Consider the following 17,906-nt stretch of genomic DNA (forward strand, 5'->3'; position numbering starts at 1 on the left):
TTATAGGCTTATTTAGTTAGTTAGTTGCATTTTTGCCAGCAGCCAAAACATTTTAACCTTGTTTAGGGAGGAAGGATTCAAGAGCAAAAGTCACAGTTACCTGTGGCACTGCTTGGAAAGTGAGATCTCTCACTACTGTGATTAAGGGCATGATCATTACTTGCTCCCTTTAAGAGATTTTCAGGGAAAAAAAGAAATTTTCAGAAAAAAATCAGTTTTCTATATTAAAACAGCGTTGTTTTCACTGCTGCTCAATTTTAATGAGCTGGGGAACTGAGCCTTGCTCTGCCCTGTTGTGTTTGGTAGACTTCCCAGAGTACCCCTTCCTTATGGTACTTGAATTACCTGCATTGGAATAATTTATGAAACAAAGTACTTCTAGGACCACACAGCAGGGAATCACTGCTCAGGGAATTTGCCCTTGTAACTGGAAGTGAGACCCCCCCCATAGGGAAAACAAGAAGCAGAGTAAAGGAACAGTAAAGGCCATCAACTTAGAGCCTGAATGTTTGATTTAAGTGCAGGACTGGTGGCATGCTTACTAATTGTATATTTTTTTCCTCATTTTTTTATTAAAAATTTCTATCTCCTCCCCTCCTCCTCCCCCTTCGCTCCCCTCCCTTCCACCCATACCCCCACTCCGCCCATCTCCAAGCCAAAGAGCCATCAGGGTTCCCTTTACTATGTTAAGTCCAAGGTCCTCCCAGCTCCCCCTAAGTCCAGGAAGGTGAGCAACCAAACTGACAAGGCTCACAGTGAGCCCATCCATGCTGTAGAGTTCATGCTCATCGCCATTGTCCTTGGTTTCTCAGTCCTCCTCCACTGTCAGCCACATTCAGAGAGTCCGGTTTGGTCCCCTGTTCCATCAGTCCCATTCCAACTGGACTTGGTGGTCTCCCGTTAGATCTGTCCCACCATCTAAATGGGTAAACTCACTCCTCACGGTCCTAACTTCCTTGCTCATGATCTCCCTCCTTTTGCTCCTCATCAGGACCTTGGGAGCTCAATCCGGTGCTTCTATGTGGGGTTCTGTCATTTTCTCCATCCAGTGCCAGGTGAAGGTTCTATGGTGATATGCAAGATATTCATGAGTATGGCAATAGGTTCTGGACATTTCTGGCACCCTCTCCTCAGCTGCCTAAGGAACTAGCTGGGGGCGTCTTCCTGGACACCTGGGAACCCCTCTAGAGTCAAGTCTCTGCCAACCCTAGAATGGCTCCCTTAACTAAGATATATAATTCCTTGTTCCCATATCCACTCTTCCTATATCCCAACCATCCTATTCCCCCAAGCTCTTCCCATCCTCCACTTCACACTAGAAAACACCATCCTGAGTGAGGTAACCCAGGCCCAAAAAGATGAACATGGGATGTACTCACTCATAATTGGTTTCTAGCCATAAATAAAGGACATCGAGCCTATAATTTGTAAAATAATCCTAAAGAAGATATATAAGAAGGTGAATCCAAAGAAAAACATATAGTTATCCTCCTGGATATTGGAAGTAGACAAGATCGCCGGACAAAAAATGGGAACTTGGGGGTGGGGGGGATGGAGGGATGGGGGGATAGGGAGAGAAAAGTCTAATTGTATAATTTTGAGCAAGTTTCTGAGTTCCTTACTCAACCTCAATTTTTATCTCTCTGAAATGGGGAAAGCAACAAAACCTTACCTGCAGCAAGGTAGAGAATACGGTAGGGGCACCAGTACTTTCTCCCAGAGGTGCTATGGATTGTGAAATCTTATCTTTAAGGCAATTTTTCCTCTAATTTTCTTTAAAAATAAATGCCAGTTAGGAGAAAGATAGCTCTGAGTGTAAGTAATTACTATGACTTTATGCCAGATGATGGTTAGACAAATAAAGAATTCCTCAATGGGTAGAGAAGATCTTCAAAGTGACATATGTAAACTTGTGAATTCACTGATCAAAAACTAACCAACCAACAGTGACAATTACACATAAACACACACATACATATTCACATGCATACACATTTACAAACACAATCTCTCTCTCTCTCTCACACACACACACACACCACATACACATACAAACACACTCACATGTGCACATGCTATAGTGGAAAATAGAAAGGAGTAAGCAGTGGCACATTAAAGAAAATACAGTCAATTTTGTAATTAAGCCACAGCAAAGAATGTAAGGGTTACAACACGAAATGTTTCTTTGTGAGTTTGAATGTGATGCTAAGGAAACACTAGAGATGAAACTGCCCACAGGAATGCTCCCTTAGGAATGTGCACTTCCTTTTGCAGATAATTGCTCCTGGGTTATTCCTTACAATGGTGAGAAACTGGCCTTAAAATACTTGGCACTTATGTCTGTTCTTTTCTTCTACCCCGTTCACAAGCTTTTTTTTTGTGGCTATCTCTTATCACACTCAGGCCACCTGTATTTCTCTCACCTGGTCACCTGATTATTATTAGAACAATGAATGTACAAACAATTTCTTAGTGATATTTTTGGCATTCCCTCACAGAGAACCAACCGTGACCCCTTCTACATATACTTTTAAGGTTTTAAAATACTTTATTCCTACTTCTACAAATATGTTCATAATGATTTTCATATATCTCCTTATCTCTCTATAAGATGTCATCTTTAAACCTGGCAGTGATAATATACACCTTTAGTCCCAACACTGGGGAGGCAGAGGAAGGTGGATCTCTGTGATTTTGAGGCCAGTATGGTCTAGAAAGTGAGTTCCAGGACAGCCAGAGCTATTACAAGGAGAAAAGCTATTTTGAAAAAATAAACAAACAAAATAATTCTAACTTTTGCATTTCTAGAGCATAAGGAGAGCTAGAAGTAGTAGCAAGTTTTCCTTCTCCACATTCTATTCTGTATTTTGATACAGACCATAATTTTTCCTTGTACAATAAAAGTAGACACAAAATCTCTCAAATATAAAATCCATCTTTAATTCCCTATTAAGAATGGTCAGCACATGATACCATTTAAATAAATGGTTATTCATGTGGTTACTATGGTAAATTCATGCTTTAGATTTTCAGTTTCTTGATATCTAACTTTTGAATTCATAGACTCTTTTTTGCTCTCTGGTAGGACTGTTAGTGATTTATATTATCTTTCATTATGTCTTGATTATTTATTATACTTTCAGCCATGGGTGATAGTTATGATTACAGCACACTTCCTTGTCCTAAGTGAATAATCCTCTAATTCTGGCTGGATTCTTTTCATAACCTGTCACTACTGACCATCAATTTTTTTTATTTTAATGTGAGTAAATTCATGATTTGTGTTATAACAGCTCCTTTACAGATTTATGCTTAACTATCCGTTTCTATCTTTTCTTAAATATTTAATTCTCAAATAAAATTGAAATTGTTTTCCCGAGTGCCAAACAAGCCTTCACTCTTTTAAAAATTCTAGCTACTTTTAACAAATAGATGCCATGCTGTTCTCGCGTAGATCTGCAAGTGGAAGAGAAGTGCATTATCATAGTTTCTTTAATGATATGATAATAGAAAAGTATCCAATAATATGTGAAAGGAGGTAGATTATAAACGAATTAAGAAACGTATTTTAGAAGGTGTTGTCGGTGCCCTAGTGTGAACAGAAGTGACATCAGGTGTGTTGGACAGCAACTTCAATGATCATTGTGGCTGTCAGTCACTGTGAGGAGTATCATCGCAGATACTCAGTGCTGAAGGAGAGCACGTTGATAATTAGTAATTGTTAAGGAGTACTCATGTAAGGCTCCACTTATGACATTTCTATGATTTTTGCAGTCGCCTGTTCTGGAGACTTTCGGTAACAAGTTGGAAGTAATTTAGGAAAAAGTCAGGAGGTGTTTCTAAGGACAAAGGAGTAAAGTCATATATGCACGAGTGTGTGAAAAATACATATATACCTTAAAATTGGTATTCTAGTGAAATATGCCTAATATAAATTGATAATAATACTTTGTTCACTCACAGTGTTTCCCACCTGTCGTTATTATATTATCATCCTCCAAAAGGAAATCTAACTTCAAGCACTCATTTCTTGTTTCCACTCTGTGATGGGTTGACTGAAACTGGCCCTCACTGGCTCATATATTGGAATGATTTGTCCTTGGCTGGTTAGAACTGTCTCTGGGAACGATTAGGTCCAGAAGTTGCGTCAGTGGGTGTGAGCTTTGAAGTTTCAAAAGCCCTTCCGAGGGCCAGTCTCTCCCTCTCTCATTCTTCCTCTGCCTGTGGATCACGATGTAAGCTCTCAGCAACTGCTCTAGGGCCTTGCTTGCCTGTCTGCCTTATGCTGTACTCGTCACCATGATGGTCATGGACAAATCCTCTGAAATTCTTAGCAAGCCTCCAATTAAATACTCTCTTTTGTAAGTAGCATTGGGCATGATGTCTTTTCACAGCAACAGAAAAATAACTAAGGTACCCTCTGTAAAACTTGTGGTAACCATGAATTGCTCTCTAATGAACTTGCCTATCTGGGAGATTTGATGTAAGATGAACTACATGGGATGTCATATGCCTGGTTTTTTCACCTAGTGCAACATTTCGAGTTTTATTCATGTTCTAACATATATTAAATTTATTTCTTTGTCTGATGGAAGAAATTTATCTTGCCTGGCTATGATATTACAAAATGTTTTTATCTGTCCCTTACTTAATGAACATTTGAGTTGTCTCTAACCTTTAATTACCAGGAATAGAGTGACAGAGTAACTGTAAAATATGTAAAATATGTAAAATGTGTGCTAGTGTTTGGCTGAAGAAATGTTTGCACATAAATCTGACCAAATATCTAAGACTGCTACCTTTGTGGTTTTGTTTAGCTTCTTGAATTGTCACAGAACTTTTCCTATGGTGACCATACCAACTTGGATCCACCTACAAGGAACTTGGATTCAATGTTCTTACCTATATCTCTTATTGTTCTTTTTTTGATTTGTTTTCATTCTAATTATTATCATTGCTATTATTGAAAGTGTGACGAGATACTGCAGCTAATTCTTATTCTGACTTACCATTTTAGTAAATCCTCTTGAGACTATCTGTTTCTCTCTAAGGCTTGCTTAGCTTGGAACAAAGTCTATTATTTTCTGAGTTTCTTCAGGATGAAAGAATTTTGAGAGTACACTTAGAAAACTAATGTTTACCTAGAATAGCATACTTTTGTTGGACTGTTGAAAAGTAGAAAAGAATACAAGGCCATTGTGGCTGAACTGTTTGGAAATACGAGACATGACTACAGACATGGGTCTAATCCTTCCACTACAAAAGTGCAATTTTTTATGAGGAAGCTAAAGGGACCACATTATCCCAAAGTTACTATTTCTTTCTCCTCTCTGTTAAAGTTACAAAAGGGAAAAATACCTCAAAATCAAAATTCCCACTTTATTCTTTTCTAATTAGGATAGGGGCATTCTTGCTATATGCTGAGTGATTGGTACACAACTTATATTTCTAGGGTTTTTTTCCTGGAAAAAGGCCTGAGCAATGATTGAAATATCAAGCTCCCATGAGAAGTCTAGTCTCTGGCCAATGAAAGTGAGTGAGAGGACAAGTGGCCAAGTGGGCTGGACCTCTGAAGAGAGATGAATTGTCCTATGCCTGAAAATAGCCATGAGGCAGCAGCTCAACCCATAAGCCTCACCTAAAATGACTCTGTGAACACCATATAAAGAAACTTCTGCCTTATGCATCTAACTGGAAGAAAGAAATGAGAGAAAGTTGTCTGCTGGCTTTCCACTTTATCCTGTCAATACGTATGTGTCTATATATGTCATTCCATAAAATGTTAGCTCTGCCCAGTCACAGGATTTTATGAATGGTGGCTTTGGTAGCCTGCTGGGAAGACTTGCTTTAGGGTGTTTCATATAGGTCTTGAGATGATGCACAGCATGCAGATGTTTTGGGTCCTCTGACTCAGGGAGTCCTGACTACTCAGAGCCTGTTGTTATGATGGGGAATATTGTGGAACAGAGTGAACAAGACAGACTAGGTAGTGAATCTGAAGAGGCACATAATCGGAGACTATAGCAGAATTAGTGATTAAATCTGGGCTTCCCAGGTTGGCTTGGCAACAATATTAATGTATTTTTTGAGGTTTTTTTGTTTTCTTTCAAGACAGGGTTTCTCTGTAGCTTTGGAGCCTGTCCTGGAACTAGCTCTTGTAAACCAGGTTGGCCTCAGACTCACAGAGATCCACCTGCCCCTGCCTCCCGAGTGCTGGGATTAAAGGCATGTGCCACCATCATCCGGCCAGCAATATTAATGGATTTTATAGCCTAATCAAAGAGTTCAACTCATTCTCCTATTATCAGATGACTCAAGCATTCCAAAATCAATGAATATGAAATGTAAATATGAAAATGAATCTCTCTGCAGTATTGTAACATGAATAACAAAACCCTGAGACAGATACTGAGATTCAAACTGAAGATCAGAAAAGCAGTCAGTCATTGAATCTTAGCTCTACCTCAAACCGAAAAATGAGTGATTCTGCTTCCAAGAATTCTCACATTGAGACTGAGCTGAGATCTTTCTCCTCCCATTTTAGACTCCTTTCTAGTACTGGGATTATAGGCATGTATCACCACTGCCCAGATGCCATAGTTAACTAGTGTGGCTTCTTGGATGAAAGGCATTGTGCAACCCTGTCTGGCCTGTATGGCTGGCCAGTGTGACTGTTTTGCACTGAAATTCAGGCAAGTTTTATTTATTCAAACACAAATAATATACCACTATACAATATCTTTGATAGAAATAATGTGTTAGGTGTTTTGCTCATTTTAAGAAGTACTTTTAACCCAAACAATGCATAAAGTTTATTTTCATATTTTACATTCCAAATTCATCATCTAAATGCAATGATTTTTTATGCCATGTAGAAATGAAGAATGAAATTATAAAGGTAATAGTTGGGCCAGATTCCTGTGAAAGCTAACATATACAATTAAAAGTCAATTTTGAAAGTAAAAGTATGTTCTTTGGAAGACATAGCAAGATAAGAACTCTGTACATTTACCAAGAATTTATTTAATATTTGCCTAAATATTTATTTAGTAATTGTCTAAATAGTAAATAAAGGGGAAAGCTATTATAAGTAACAAAAATAAGTAATATTAGACCAACATGAACTAGTAAATTCCACTAAGTTGATATCAGAAAAATAGATGTTTTGGCAATGTAATATTGCAAAATTAGTGCAAAGTGAGAAAATTTATAATAATTCATGATGACTAGTAACCAAGATTTTGCTTTACAAATATGATTTAATGTGTTCTCATGGGTTGGTAATGAATGTGTTTTTATTTTATACAATTTCTCCATTGATTTTCTTGTGTTTGGTTCATTATTGTGTAGGCATCGATGACCTGGAACTCACTAAGCAGATTAGGCTACATCAAGTTTGCTGTGATCCGCTAGCCTCTGCCTCCTGAGTACTGGAATTACAGGCATGTGTCACCGTATCAGGCACAAACATTTTTTAGAAGAAAAGATAGAAAGTGTGTAACTCGTTAACAACGTAAAATTTTAATATCTGTACCAGTCCATATTCCTGCGAGAGGGACCAGGCATGCTTGCTCTACAAAAGTATCAGCCATATTTTATACTATTAACTTTGGACCCAAACTTAACAAAGGAAGGAGTCAGAGACATTCTTTTTTTTTTCCCAAAAGGACAATTTGAGAAAACTTTCAGTAAAATGTAGAGTTTATCTATTGTGGAGGGAGGCATTGAACTTTGTAACTGAACAAAATGACACTGGGATGGTAGATAAACTTCACTCAACTACTGCCAGAAGGGTATTTTCAGAACTCTGCCAGAAATCACAGGCTGAAGTACCATGGATGGGACTGATTCAGTCACACCCCACAACTGAGTGGACAGAAGAATAAAGAAAAATAGCTCTTGAAGGACAAATGAAAAGCCACCCTGCAAAGTATCAAACCTAGATGAAGATACAAGGAGAAGAAGAAATAATAAATCCATTTATTTTAAACATAAGTTCCAAATATTTATTAATGGACACAACTCAGCAATGTATTTTTAGTACTATAGTATGAGCTTATGTGGATTTGACCTCAGAAACATAAGGAGAGTGGACACCAGAAATTGTGATAATATACTTTATCACATTAATGGACAACAATATAATCATGTGATTACTTTCATATGCACAGAGAAAACTTGGAGAATCTTGGTTTTTATCTAAAATATATGCTGCAGAAAGACAACATATAAAGTAATAGAATTTCTTGTCATTTATAAATTGAAATAGAAAAGAGGATTCTATTTATTATCATAACCAAAGCTTGTTTCTAGAAATTACTCTGTCCTCAGCATCCTATTTTCTTCTGCTCAGTTTCTCATACTCCATCTTCTGTGTTTCCCAAGCTTGCCCCTTTACTGTTACTTCTACATTTGTCAAATTAATCTCTCCTCTAGATTTCTTTTCAATGAAGATTTGTCACAGAAAGAATTAATAGATAGTTGGCAGGCTCAGGGAAAATACTGGCAGAATCACAAAAATAAACTTTTAATTTTTTAACACATTCTATTTACACGTAGGTTGTAAAATGAATACAGAGAATTTCTACTCATATTATAGAAAACTCCATTTGTGGAGTGTGGATGATATCCTGGGGGAATATATATTGGTGGGCATTGGCATGGCTATGAGATCACAATGCCTCAGATACATGGGAATGGGAAAGCCTTCTCCTGGTCTGAGTATGAATGCTGACAGCAAGTACAGAACATATCATCGACAGCTTTCTTCTCCCAAGTGACTGTAGCCTGAGGCTGCTCCCCACAGAGATCTTCTGTCTGTAGGGATATATCACCTGCCCTCTCCACAATCAACTGTATACGATAAACTCTTCTCATTCTGTGCAATATAAAAAATACGCTGTTTCTAGGCTGTTCTTGCAATTCCACCAGAACACACAGCCCACCGATCTGAATATTACCTGTCTGTCCTTTCTTCATTTGCCATCACCCCCTAAACGCTAATCTCTACTAAGTGTTGGTCTCCGTGCCTACCATTTGTTAATATCACGTATTGGCTCATTTGCAACAACTATTGACTCTGAACTGCTATGGGCTCATTAAGTAAAGTGTACTTTTATCTCAAATTTTCTTAATTTTTAATCTATCTCCTCTTTTCTCTTTTAGGACTTAATCTATGAATGCATGCAAAAATAAATCATTGTATGTCCTAAACATTTTGTGATATGTCACAGTTTTTGAGGATTTTCTTGTTTTGGGGGTCTTAAACAATTTTGGAAAGTATTAACCAGTTATTTGGAGTACTCTAGTGGTTTGATTAATAGCGGGCCCTGGTCGGTCGGTGGTGGCACTTGCCTTTAATCCCAGCACTTGAGAGGCAGAGGCAGGCAATAGAACACTGACAAATACAGGGACCATCCTTCAGTTTGCAGTGGACTGATGCTTCTCTTGTGATTGGTTTGGGTCATATGTTTTAGAGAAGAGAACTTCAGAGACATGGTGCAATTCCCAGAATACATAAAGAATACACTTACCACCAACGCACACCAAACTTGAGGTTGAGCTTTGTCTTTATTGCTCTTTATCACATTTTATTTTTACTGTAAAGTCATTCTTTCTCATAGTACCATTTTTGAAGTAATCCTCTATGAGTAAACAAACATAAGGATTGAGAAATATAATATTCTACCTTGTCAAGTAGGTAGCAACATATAAATAAATAATTCAGAATAATTCTGCATAGATTTGTTTATTTTCCGTACTCATTTATGCTTCAATCATTTGTTATGATTATCTACTTGGGGCCATATGTGTCTTACTCTGGGCCACATAAGCACTTTAAGCTGACTCCAGTATGGCTTTGTATACACAGACTGTTTTTTGAAAAATTCTAAAGATTTTCATGCTTGCATTTTTTTAAGTTTAGATCTTTTGTTCATTTTACATAACCATCACAGTTCCACCCTCTCCTCCTCCCACTCCATAGATGCAGAGATCCACAGTCAAACAGCTGGCCAAGCTCCGGGAGTCCAGTCGAAGAGAGGGAGGAGGGATTATATGAACAAGGGGGTCAAGATCATGTCTGAAAATTAAATATCAATACTAATTAAGATTTTGGAATGTAATCCATTATAAAAAGCAGGTAAAGATTTTTAAACAAGCTTTTACAAAAGGATAATGCATACAATACAGCAAATACTGCATAATTCATTATGAATTATATGTATAAAATTTATATATTGATATTTTATGCTCATATAATAAATAGCTGGCAGGCATGAGAACATTTGATAAGTAAGTTGTTAAAAGTAACTTCAGGACATAGAAATCTATTGATTTATTTTTGATTCTAAATAGCTAGAACCATTTTTTTTTAGCACAAGTTGAAAGTATTTCAGTAAAATTGAGGGAGTGTCATTGGACTTTGGACATATTTAACCAAGAGTCCTCTTCACCAAGTAGTTACATAGACATTTACAAGGATGTTTTAATAGTATATAAGAAAAGAAATATGGAGGCAATTCACATGTTTATTATATATTGACAAGTAATACTATATTTCACATACATCATATGAATATATATATGTATATATATATGAAAACAACCCCTATTATGTGTGAATAGCAATCTGTACTGCACACCACTATAAACTTAGTGAGAAAGTAAAAGGTAGGATACAGTTTATATGAACAGAGCATTTATATAATGTTAAAATACATGCACAATGCAATGGTAAATATATATTTTTATATATTGATTGATGATACAGCATTATGATCTAAGAATGTATAGTAAAACAAATGATTCACTCAAGGTGTGAAATGAACAAGTATAGAAGTGATTACAAAAGACAAATAGAAAGAAGAAGACGTTAAAATGCAGAATGTACTCCCCCTTCGATCTTGTCACCTGCTGCACAGATAAAGGAGCTGACTGTGACTCTCACCAGATGTAGCACTATGGAGAGTGGGTCCCACACATTGCCTGGGCAACACAGTAGAGCTGACCCAGTTGACAGAGGTGTGAGTGAGCCTCAAAGAAAGTGAGTGTGAGTGATTAGGCCCTGCCCCTCATCTATCATATGCTGGTGTGAGTAAGGGAGAGAAGCTCCCATCCCCATTTTCCTCACTGCCTGTGGCAGGTAAGAGAGCCATCCCCAGAAGTCACTAGAACAAGAGAGCTAGCTTTACCTCTCACCAGCTGAAGCACTTGGCAGAGCAGCCCTTACATCTTGCCTAGGAAACACAGTAGAGCTGGGTGGTATAGGCAGTGTAGGTGTGGGCACGCCAACCCAAGGACATGAGAGCAGGAGAACTGACCCTACCCCTTGCTGCTTACTACACAGGGTGAACTAATCAGGGTCTTGCTGTAGACCTCACCCTGGTGTTGGGGATGAGATGGTGGGCTGGCCAAGTCAGCAACCATGCAGACCAAGAACCAGGTCTATGGCTTGGCCCATCCCAACATCCACTCCTTCTTTCATCTGCTGCAGCAAATGAAGGGACTGGTCCTGCAGACCCAATATTACAGAACCTCCATGACACAAGACAACAACAGGGTATCCACGAGGGGCTCCAGTGACAGCTAGTATTGATGATGTAGCAAAAACTAGAGACCTCCAATTAGACCAATCGCTGAATGCAGTGAACACGTGGAAGTAGTAACACACGGACGAAAGGACTGTGTGACTCTCACTGTGACACACACTACAGCTCCACAATAAGATTTTTCTTTTCTTTTATTCCCAGGTTTTTATTTTAAATATTACCTTGGGGTTGCAGGAGGTGTCAATGGTAAGGGATGGATGGGAAGGAACGGGAAGATAAGTGGTATTGAGATGCATGATGTGAAATCACGAAGAATCATTAGAAAGTTAAATTTGAAAACAATGCAGAACATAACCTGTTGGTGGTCTGTAGACTGAAATGTAAGATGTTGTGAGCTCCTAAGGGTAAAAATATCAATAGGAAGACCAGGCAAGAACCCCAGCCCACCCAACTTCATGCTTATACCTGACACAGATAAAATACAGAAAAACTATTTACCTTTTGCTTAGATATTGATGTGACGACACTAATGTTAATGATAAAGATAACTCATTTAATTCCAGAAATATTTTTAAGTTTTAAGAATACTATATACTGGGGTCAAGTGAAGAACATGAACTGATAGTCTAAAACAAATTTAAGAACTTTCTGGATAGCTTCGACGTGCTGACATGAAAAAATTATGTGACATACAGTTGCTTTTCTGAAACTTTTGCTGGATCTCTCTCTCTCCCTCTCTCCCTCTCTCTCTCTCTCTCTCTCTCTCTCTCTCTCTCTCTCTCTCTCTCTCTCTCTCTCTGTGTGTGTGTGTGTGTTTTGAGACAGGGTTTCTCTGTGTTGCTTTAGAACAAGCTCTTGTAGATCAGGCTGGCCTCGAACTTACAGAGATACACGTCTCTGCCTTCCGAGTGCTAGGATTAAAGGCATGCGCCACCATTGCCCGACCTGGTTTTATATTTTAAAATTTGCATCTTACATAGCAAAGTCATTAAATTAAAAGCAGGAAAAATTCCAGTATTGGGCTTTCCATTTACTTTTTCATATGTGTGTTTGCCTTTTAAAATGTAACATGGCAGTATTTGTGGTGTGCTGGTATGTGAAGAATACCTCTGCAGACAGTTTCTGGAGACGTTATTGAGAAGTGAGTTTATATTTCCCTTTCATTTTACATCTCTCTGAAACCTGTCAGATTTTGAACCTAGATTCAAAGCTATTATTAACTTATCATTACCGTGCAGCTTCTTCTTTATAAGCAAATGATTACAGTGCTAAAGAGTTCTTCCATATGCTGGCTCTACCATTTTATTCCCACAACAGGAGAAAGCCGAAAAATCAAGTCAAAAACACACACGGGATTTTTTTTTTAATTCTATAACTTATACAGTTTCCTTCTATTGCAATTTTTATAGTTAAAGAACTATACATTTTTTTAGTGTGATAATGTATCCTGGAAGATCTCAGTCTAGTTATTTAACATGGAGATTGTCTTTCCTCCTTTGCAGAATCACATCATGATCTATTGTACTAATGTGCTATAGTTTGCTCAACCACTCCCCAGATAATGGATATTTGGAAAGGAGAAATGAGTTAGGATATCTCTTTCTGACATTAAAATAAAAGAAAGATTTCCTAACCCATGTTCTCTTTTATTTGCCTCCTCTTTTTCATGCTCAACTTTATTTCTTTTTCTGGTCTCTTTGAATTTTCTTTCCACTCTTAAGGGACCTAGAGTTGGTGATAGGTCCATATTGGTAGGTGAGCAATAGAGAATACCAAAAGCCTGCTCAGGTTCTATGGTTCCCCTGCTTTTTATTGGCAGCACTTGTTGGTAATTGAGCCAGATTCCTCTGCAAGAGCAGTAAGTGCTCTTAACCACTGAGCCACCTCCACAGCCCCCAATGTACCCTTTAAAACTGTGTCCCATAACAATATGTGGGACATTCTTAAAATGGAAAACAATCTTCAGCTTTAATTAGTTGACTTAACATTATATCTGACAAACCAGTTTCTTCTAAAATGTTTGGTAAAGCTGTTTTTTTATTATCGTAATTGCTGCATTTTTTTTTTTTTTTTTTGGATGAACTCATGGCGATTTGAAAACAATGTTGCTCCCAAGGCCATCAGCACCTCGTTTCTGGGCTTATTTTTTTTTTTTAATTTTTAAAATTTTTTGTTTGTTGTTTTGGTTTTCGAGACAGGGTGTCTCTGTGTTGCTTTGGAGCCAGTTCTGGAACTAGCTCTTGTAGACCAGGCTGGCCTCGAACTCACATCAACCTGCCTGCCTCTGCCTTCCGAGTGCTGAAATTAAAGGCATGCACCACCACCGCCCAGCTTTTGATTTGTTTGTAATATTTGACTAATTGCCTATCTGAAAAAAATGACCTTTTTATATGGTTTATTCTCTTCCATTTTTGGTCTTTAAATCGTATCTATGCTTTATGGAAAGGTTTTGTTTTCTAATTACACTTTGCTGTAGAAATCCAGGGACGTTTATAACTAGAATTACTGCTATCATTTGTTCATCTAATTTTGCTTCATTAATAAGTGATCACGTTTTCAACTCATCTATTGGAAATGACTGCTGATTTACTCACAAGGTGTAGCTTCTTTTGAGGTGATATTCCTACTCAATGTCTAACCATACAATGATGTTAGATAGCTAATTACATAATAATAGAGAGGAAGAGCTTCTGACCTTTAAAGAGGAAGGAAATCTCTTTGTAATGTTTAAAGAAGAAAAACAAAATAATGTGAACCTTAGAGGGAAGGAGCATTCCAGCTACATATACATCTCATTACTTCTTCATAAATGCTGAGAAAACAAGGAAGAAAAAGACACGAAAATAAATTCTTTTCTGTTCATAAGAAGAGAGAACACTTAGTCCTAACTGAAGAAGCAATACATGTGTTGTGAACAGATGTGCCAACACTGAAGAACTGGAAGAGGACTTTTAGAGGTCATGATAAATTCTTAGAACACAATTCACACACACACAAACACACACACACATGTGCACACACACACAAACACATATGAAACTGAAAATTATAACTGATGAAAACCACTAATTTTCTACATAGAAGGAGACTTTTAAAGGGAGATATACATAGATCTAATCTACATGGGAAGTAGAAAAAGACAAGCTCTCCTGAGTAAATTGGGAACATGGGACCTTGTGGGAGGATTGAAGGGGAGGGGAGAGGCAGGGAGGGGAGCAGAGAAAAATGTAGAGGTCAATAAAATCAATAAATTAAAAAAGAACACTTACAAATGAAAAAAAGGAGACTTCTATTCAGATAGTTAACAAATAAATAAGCTTTTATATTACACTGGAAAATGTACTAATTTTTTGAATAGCTGCATGCTGTAAATCCAACCTATGATTACAATTAAAATAGAGCAGGGAAACAGTAAGAGAAAATGTACAGAGACTGTCTCACATCAGTGGATTCTGTAAAGGAGAAGAACCCAGGTGGTTTAGGGTGGATGATACTACAATCCTGTAGTCTTTAAGGGGAGAGAAAAGGGGAAAGACAGCAGGTAGAACTCAGAAAATTCTGGTGAAGAAAGTTGAGTATTAAAGCTGTGCCATTCCTACCGACCACCAGCTCACAATGTGTTCTCTCCCAGCAGGGGGTTAGCACCGCAGATGAATCACGGGGCCAGGAAGGAGCAAGAAGACATTTAGACAGACTTTGACCTTTTCATCTTGCCCGTTCAAAAGCCACCATTAGCTCTACCTTTGAAACAGTTTTTAACTACGTGTTTGTGCAAAGGAAATAAGCTACCCCAAGAATGTATTCTATCTCTGAATTTTAGTTTTCTTTAAATGTAACTTAAATCTACAACTTGAAATGTTGAACTGCAACTGGAAGAGATTTTTCTAGGAGACTTTTTTCTTATAGGTAATAGAGCCTACAGGTTAATTTATAACTTAGGAAGAGTGCAGATCATTTCAAGATTTCTGAAAAATTCTTAGATATTTAAGATAAAAATAAATAAATAATGTTAATCTTTTTAGGAAAGGGGTCTTGTGTGAATGCGTATGGATGAAGCTACAGATAATAACTTACATATCAAATGGTTGATAAGAAGGTTTATTTGTGGATATTGTTTTGGTTTTACAAATGTACATATAAAACATAAATGTGATAAAATTCTCTAATACTGGGTTGATTTAGAATAATATAAATTATTAACAGGTGCTGACTAGTGTGTCTATAGTTGATTCATATAAAGGTTTTTTGTTCAATTTAGTAAAAAAAATAAGGAGAGAATAAAGCAGGCTAATTATGTGTCAAGAGCCATAAGTAAGTATGAAGCCAGACTAAGTTCTGATGCATTGTAAATATAAACTACATAAGGATTTCAAATAGTTAGCAAGAGAAAATTAAGATGTGTTCATTTGTTTTACATTAATATTATTTTGCACATAGAAATGTTAACTTGCAATACATTAAACAAAATAAAACATATACTAAATCTATGCATCTAGGATAAGGAATTTAAGTTTGAGGAGGCACAGGTTTGCCTTTTGCCTTCAACTCTTAGTGCCTTACCTCTAGTTATCTTTCAGCCCTTTTTCTAACTGATAAAAGCATCTTTGTTTATCTTAGAGCATCAAAATTTGTTCAATAGTACGACTGCTTGCCAATTTGCCAGCTCAAACATAGGAGGGATCTAATGACTGAAGCCAGGCACACGGCAGAAAACCTCGTCGGTGACTGAGTTGCAGTGAAAACCTTGGCTGTTTAAACTGCTTGAATTTCTCTGTTGGACAAGGCCTCATGCAAGGCCGTGCACTGCTGCTGAGACCTGCCCAGGAAAGACTTTCACTGGGAAGACCCAGAAGCTCCAGGCTTTCACGAAATCTGCTCTGCAAGCCTCTCATCTCAACTGATTTTACTGTGCTTCTTTATTGGGTGATATTTTGCTTGTGTTCTGAAAACTATTAAAGCTTGCTTGGAGACCAGAGGGCAGAGCTAGCCACTAGTTAACCACAGAAGCCCACTGGTGGTGGGGCGTTACCTTTAATCCCAGCACTTAGGAGGCTGAGAGAGGAAGGGATGAGGTGGGGGATGGAGACACCATCTCAGGGCTTTTGCACTCAAGAACTGGCAGCTGCTCCGGGTTCTTGGATCTTCTAGGTTTCTGCCCTTATATTTGACTCCTGATTTTCATTGATTCAGATGAATTAGATTAACGCTTCACTTCTTTTTGCACCACTGGGTCCTAACACTAAAAGTATAAAACCTTCCACTGAGTGCTGGTTCTTGCTAGATCCAATCCGCTCTGCAGGTGGCTTGTGATAGGCAACAGTGGGAGTGGTGTTCTGGGCTGCTCCTGAACTTTGGGATCCCACCCTTTGTTTTCTGTGGCTAGACTAGAACACCTGAAAGTACACATCCCAGTTTGTGGCCTATATTTCTCCAGTCGTTGATGGGATAGGATACATGCCTAGCAGGAAAAGGTGAAAGAGGCAGCATGAGGTGACAAAGTGCAGGGAAGGGACCAGGTCTCTAACAGTTCTCCAAGTGACAGTTAATGATTTTAGTTGGAATGAAAGTCATTGATTGGCTGGAGCACAGTACTGCACATGTCAGAAGTTTGGTCTGTAGGAATAGTCAAAGAGAATTGCAGTGAGTTGAAAGGGAAGTAGAATAGGAACAATAAAATGAAACAAACCATTCTTGCTGTTTATGCAGAAACAAAACAAGACAAGCCCAACAACAGCGGGCCTAGAAATTAGTACAGGGATGGAAACCTTGTAACTGCAGCTATTCTGCCGGACGGTGAAGAGCACACCCACTTTCTGCTGGTTGTATCAAGTTAGGGAAGTTATTCAATTTTCTCTGCCTCCGTTTAATTCCCAGTGATAGCAGGGGTGATACAGTATGCATTTTATGGGATTTTTCTGGGGATTAAATGGCTTAATATAAGCCAATTGCTTATAACAATGCCTACATACTCTGTAGGCTTAGAAATAATTTACCATTATTGTCGCTGTTGGTTACATGAAAATGTGTACACATGGTGCTACTGTCTAGCCAAGTATCCTTTGTTCCTCTTACTTTTTAAAATCAGTATGATGACAATATTACTTATATCCACTATTTAATCTGCAAAAATCATGAAGTATGTATTTGCACAACAAATGTGAAATTATGTGACATCTGGCTTATTTTGGTCAGTTAATTTCCATTAACTCCCTTTTCGTTCTGATTGTGTCAATTTCCTGAAATTTTGAAAACACCCAGTGTATTCCTAACGAGTCCCCAGTAGGCATATTAAATTTGTTGTAGATCTTCCATTTTTCTTCTAGCTTGGCCATCACTACTGTCATCCTTCCTAAGCTC

The sequence above is a fragment of the Arvicola amphibius genome, chromosome 1 (assembly GCF_903992535.2).
Source record: "Arvicola amphibius chromosome 1, mArvAmp1.2, whole genome shotgun sequence".
Classification (NCBI taxonomy): Eukaryota; Metazoa; Chordata; class Mammalia; order Rodentia; family Cricetidae; genus Arvicola; species Arvicola amphibius.